Source organism: Narcine bancroftii, unplaced genomic scaffold (assembly GCF_036971445.1).
Source record: "Narcine bancroftii isolate sNarBan1 unplaced genomic scaffold, sNarBan1.hap1 Scaffold_307, whole genome shotgun sequence".
NCBI classification, from domain to species: Eukaryota; Metazoa; Chordata; class Chondrichthyes; order Torpediniformes; family Narcinidae; genus Narcine; species Narcine bancroftii.
In genome coordinates this window covers 51,921-57,500 of record NW_027212044.1, presented here as the reverse complement: position 1 = coordinate 57,500, position 5,580 = coordinate 51,921, and positions in this window count along the sequence as shown.

The following is a 5,580-nucleotide window of genomic DNA, read 5'->3' as shown; positions in this document are numbered from 1 at the left end:
TAGCTTCCGAGCATGTACACTTGGCCCTTCTTGCCCAAACTCTTGACGGTGCTGCCTTCCCGTCTATTTTAGTGCCTTCAACCTTAAGTATTATATTGCCTTCGAGCCCATTGTGGCACCACTTAAGGACAATGCACGAAGTGACCAACATACCAAAACTTTTTCTAAGTGTCTCTGAAAAACGTGTTCCCGAAAATCTCCGGGCACTCCGCCAATCCCCCCGTACAGAAAATGCAATTTTCGATTCGGCGGGGTAGCTCGCGGAGGGTCGACCGCGGATGCTGCATCTCAGCCCGGGTTCACGTCGAAAATCGGACCCTCATCAGAGCCTCCAGCGGCAACTCGTGAACCATGACCGGGAGTGCCCGTACCAGAAATGCAAATGCGACGTCGGCGGGCGACCGCGCGGAGGTCCCACCGGCCGAAGTCTCGTGAGGCCGGCCTGAGCCATCCGATGTTAACTTCATGGACTTCCGTGGGGAACTTGTTAACTGGCGGGCTGGCAGGAGCAAGCCATTGCCAAGCGGGCCGACTGTCGGAAGCATGACCGTCAGTTGAGCACTGTGGCCGGTAAGACACCCTTGAATCCGATACGATCGGGACTTCCGCGACCGGACTTAGGTTTCTTTTAGGACTTTGCCATTCTTGCGGGGAAAAGGGAAACACCGGAGCTCCCCGAGTTCACGAGCCGACCAAGAAGAGGTGCCACGGGGCTCCCACGAAGCGGTCGTGGTCGGCCCCTGGCCACCGGTCACCGGTCACCGAGTTCAAAACACGGCCCCTGTAATCTCCGGAGAGTCCGCCAATCCCCCCGTGCAGAAATTGCAAGTTGATGATCGGCGGATCGGACTCCGGAGGTCCTACCGAAAAGGGAGCGACCTGGTCGGCCGCTCGCCGCGGATCCTACCCCATCGGACTTCCGGGCAACCCAGAATCTCAAACCGGCGGAGGGCAAATCGTTCAGCAGAGTGCCAAGCCTCCACTGGCGGCAAGGGCCCCTCTCTGCCCCGCCGGAGGGGAGAGGGCAGACACCGGAGCTCCCCCGAATCGGTCGTAGTCGGCCCCTGGCCACCGGTCACCGAGTTCAAAACACGGCACCTGAAATCTCCGGAGAGTCCGCCAATCCCCCCGTGCAGAAAATGCAAGTTGATGATCGGCGGCTCGGGATCCGGAGGTCCTACCGAAAAGGGAGCGACCTGGTCGGCCGCACGCCGCGGATCCGACCCCATCGGACTTCCGGGCAACCCAGAATCTCAAGCCGGCGGAGGGCAAATCGTTCAGCAGAGTGCCAAGCCTCCACTTGCGGCAAGGGCCACTCTCTGCCCCGCCGGAGGGGAGAGGGCAGACACCGGAGCTCCCCCGAATCGGTCGTAGTCGGCCCCTGGCCAACGGTCACCGAGTTCAAAACACGGCACCTGAAATCTCCGGAGAGTCCGCCAATCCCCCCGTGCAGAAAATGCAAGTTGATGATCGGCGGCTCTGGATCCGGAGGTCCTACCGAAAAGGGAGCGACCTGGTCGGCCGCACGCCGCGGATCCAACCCCATCCGACTTCCGGGCAACCCAGAATCTCAACCGGGCGGAGGGCAAATCGTTCAGCTGAGTGCCAAGACTCAACTGGCGGCGAGGCTGACTCTCTGACCTAACGGCAGGGAGAGGGCAGACACCGCAGCTCTCCCGAAGCGGTCGTGGTCGGCCCCTGGCCACCGGTCACCGAGTTCAAAACACGGCACCTGAAATCTCCGGAGAGTCCGCCAATCCCCCCGTGCAGAAAATGCAAGTTGATGATCGGCGGCACGGGCTCCGGAAGTCCTACCGAAAAGGGAGCGACCTGGTCGGCCGAACTCCGTGGATCCGACCCCATACGACTTCCAGTCTCTTCGTTAATAACCATACCGGACAACTCGTAAACCAAACTCAGCTACGAACGGCAATTAGTTAAGCAGAAGGGCCGAGCAACTCGTCAACCAAACGGACGTGGGGAAACTCGTGAACCAAGCAGACGTGGGGCAACTCGTGAACCAGACGGCCAGGGAACTCGTCAATCAAGCTTTCCTGGAGCAATTCGTAAACCAAGCTGACCTACGAACGGCAATTAGTTAAGCAGAAGGGCCGGGCAACTCGTCAACCAAACGGACGTGGGGCAACTCGTGAACCAAGCAGACGTGGGGCAACTCGTGAACCAGACGGCCAGGGAACTCGTGAATCAAGCTTTCGTGGAGCAACTCGTAAACCAAGCTAACCTACGAACGGCAATGCACCAGAAGGACTGGGCAACTCATGAACCAAATGGACGTGGGGCAATTCGTGAACCAGGCAGACGTGGGGCAACTCGTGAACCAGACGGACAGGCAACTCGTGAATCAAGCTTTCGTGGGGCAACCCGTAAACCAAGCTGACCTACGAACGGCAATTAGTTAAGCAGAAGTGCCGGGCAACTCGTCAACCAAACGGACGTAGGGCAACTCGTGAACCAAGCAGACGTGGGGCAACTCGTGAACCAGACGGCCAGGGAACTCGTGAATCAAGCTTTCGTGGAGCAACTCGTAAACCAAGCTAACCTACGAACGGCAATGCACCAGAAGGACTGGGCAACTCATGAACCAAATGGACGTGTGGCAATTCGAAAACCAAGCAGACGTGCGGCAACTCGTGAACCAAGCAGACGTGGGGCAACTCGTGGACCAAGCTGACCTACGAACGGCAATTAGTTAAGCAGAAGTGCCGGGCAACTCGTCAACCAAATGGACGTGGAGCAATTAGTGAAGCAAGCAGACCTGTGGCAACTCGTCAACCAGACGGCCAGGGAACTCGTGAATTTCGTGGAGCAACTCGTAAACCAAGCTGACGTACGAACGTCAATTCACCAGAAGGACTGGGCAACTCATGAACCAAATGGACGTGTGGCAATTCGAAAACCAAGCAGACGTGCGGCAACTCGTGAACCAAGCAGACGTGGGGCAACTCGTGAACCAGTCAGACAGGCAACTCGTGAACCAAGCAGACGTGGGGCAACTCGTGAACCAGACGGCCAGGGAACTCGTCAATCAAGCTTTCGTGGAGCAATTCGTAAACCAAGCTGACCTACGAACGGCAATTAGTTAAGCAGAAGGGCCGGGCAACTCGTCAACCAAATGGACGTGGGGCAATTCGTGAACCAAGCAGACGTGGGGCAACTCGTGAACCAGTCAGACAGGCAACTCGTGAACCAAGCAGACGTGGGGCAACTCGTGAACCAGACGGCCAGGGAACTCGTGAATCAAGCTTTCCTGGAGCAATTCGTAAACCAAGCTGACGTACGAACGGCAATGCACCTGAAGGACTGGGCAACTCATGAACCAAATGGACGTGGGGCAATTCGTGAACCAGGCAGACGTGGGGCAACTCGTGAACCAGACGGACAGGCAACTCGTGAATCAAGCTTTCGTGGAGCAACTCGTAAACCAAGCTAACCTACGAACGGCAATGCACCAGAAGGACTGGGCAACTCATGAACCAAACGGACGTGGGGCAATTCGTGAACCAGGCAGACGTGGGGCAACTCGTGAACCAGACGGACAGGCAACTCGTGCATCAAGCTTTCGTGGGGCAACCCGTAAACCAAGCTGACCTACGAACGGCAATTAGTTAAGCAGAAGTGCCGGGCAACTCGTCAACCAAACGGACGTGGGGCAACTCGTGAAGCAAGCAGACGTGGGGCAACTCGTGAACCAGACGGCCAGGGAACTCGTGAATCAAGCTTTCGTGGAGCAACTCGTAAACCAAGCTAACCTACGAACGGCAATGCACCAGAAGGACTGGGCAACTCATGAACCAAACGGACGTGGGGCAATTCGTGAACCAGGCAGACGTGGGGCAACTCGTGAACCAGACGGACAGGCAACTCGTGCGTCAAGCTTTCGTGGGGCAACCCGTAAACCAAGCTGACCTACGAACGGCAATTAGTTAAGCAGAAGTGCCGGGCAACTCGTCAACCAAACGGACGTGGGGCAACTCGTGAAGCAAGCAGACGTGGGGCAACTCGTGAACCAGACGGCCAGGGAACTCGTGAATCAAGCTTTCGTGGAGCAACTCGTAAACCAAGCTAACCTACGAACGGCAATGCAGCAGAAGGACTGGGCAACTCATGAACCAAACGGACGTGGGGCAATTCGTGAACCAGGCAGACGTGGGGCAACTCGTGAACCAGACGGACAGGCAACTCGTGCATCAAGCTTTCGTGGGGCAACCCGTAAACCAAGCTGACCTACGAACGGCAATTAGTTAAGCAGAAGTGCCGGGCAACTCGTCAACCAAATGGACGTGGAGCAATTAGTGAAGCAAGCAGACCTGTGGCAACTCGTGAACCAGACGGCCAGGGAACTCGTGAATCAAGCTTTCGTGGAGCAACTCGTAAACCAAGCTGACCTACGAACGGCAATGCACCAGAAGGACTGGGCAACTCATGAACCAAACGGACGTGGGGCAATTCGTGAACCAGGCAGACCTGGGGCAACTCGTGAACCAGTCGGACAGGCAACTCGTGAACCAAGCAGACGTGGGGCAACTCGTGAACCAGACGGCCAGGGAACTCGTCAATCAAGCTTTCCTGGAGCAATTCGTAAACCAAGCTGACCTACGAACGGCAATTAGTTAAGCAGAAGGGCCGGGCAACTCGTCAACCAAATGGACGTGGGGCAATTCGTGAACCAAGCAGACGTGGGGCAACTCGTGAACCAGACGGCCAGGGAACTCGTGAATCAAGCTTTCGTGGAGCAACTCGTAAACCAAGCTGACGTACGAACGGCAATTCACCAGAAGGACTGGGCAACTCATGAACCAAATGGACGTGGGGCAATTCGTGAACCAGGCAGACGTGGGGCAACTCGTGAACCAGACGGACAGGCAACTCGTGAATCAAGCTTTCGTGGGGCAACTCGTAAACCAAGCTGACCTACGAACGGCAATTAGTTAAGCAGAAGTGCCGGGCAACTCGTCAACCAAATGGACGTGGAGCAATTAGTGAAGCAAGCAGACGTGGGGCAACTCGTGAACCAGACGGCCAGGGAACTCGTGAATCAAGCTTTCGTGGAGTAACTCGTAAACCAAGCTGACCTACGAACGGCAATGCACCAGAAGGACTGGGCAACTCATGAACCAAACGGACGTGGGGCAATTCGTGAACCAGGCAGACGTGGGGCAACTCGTGAACCAGACGGACAGGCAACTCGTGAGTCAAGCTTTCGTGGGGCAACCCGTAAACCAAGCTGACCTACGAACGGCAATTAGTTAAGCAGAAGTGCCGGGCAACTCGTCAACCAAATGGACGTGGAGCAATTAGTGAAGCAAGCAGACCTGGGGCAACTCGTGAACCAGACGGCCAGGGAACTCGTGAATCAAGCTTTCGTGGAGCAACTCGTAAACCAAGCTGACCTACGAACGGCAATTAGTTAAGCAGAAGGGCCGGGCAACTCGTCAACCAAACGAACGTGGGGCAACTCGTGAACCAAGCAGACGTGGGGCAACTCGTGAACCAGACGGCCAGGGAACTCGTGAATCAAGCTTTCCTGGAGCAATTCGTAAACCAAGCTGACGTACGAAC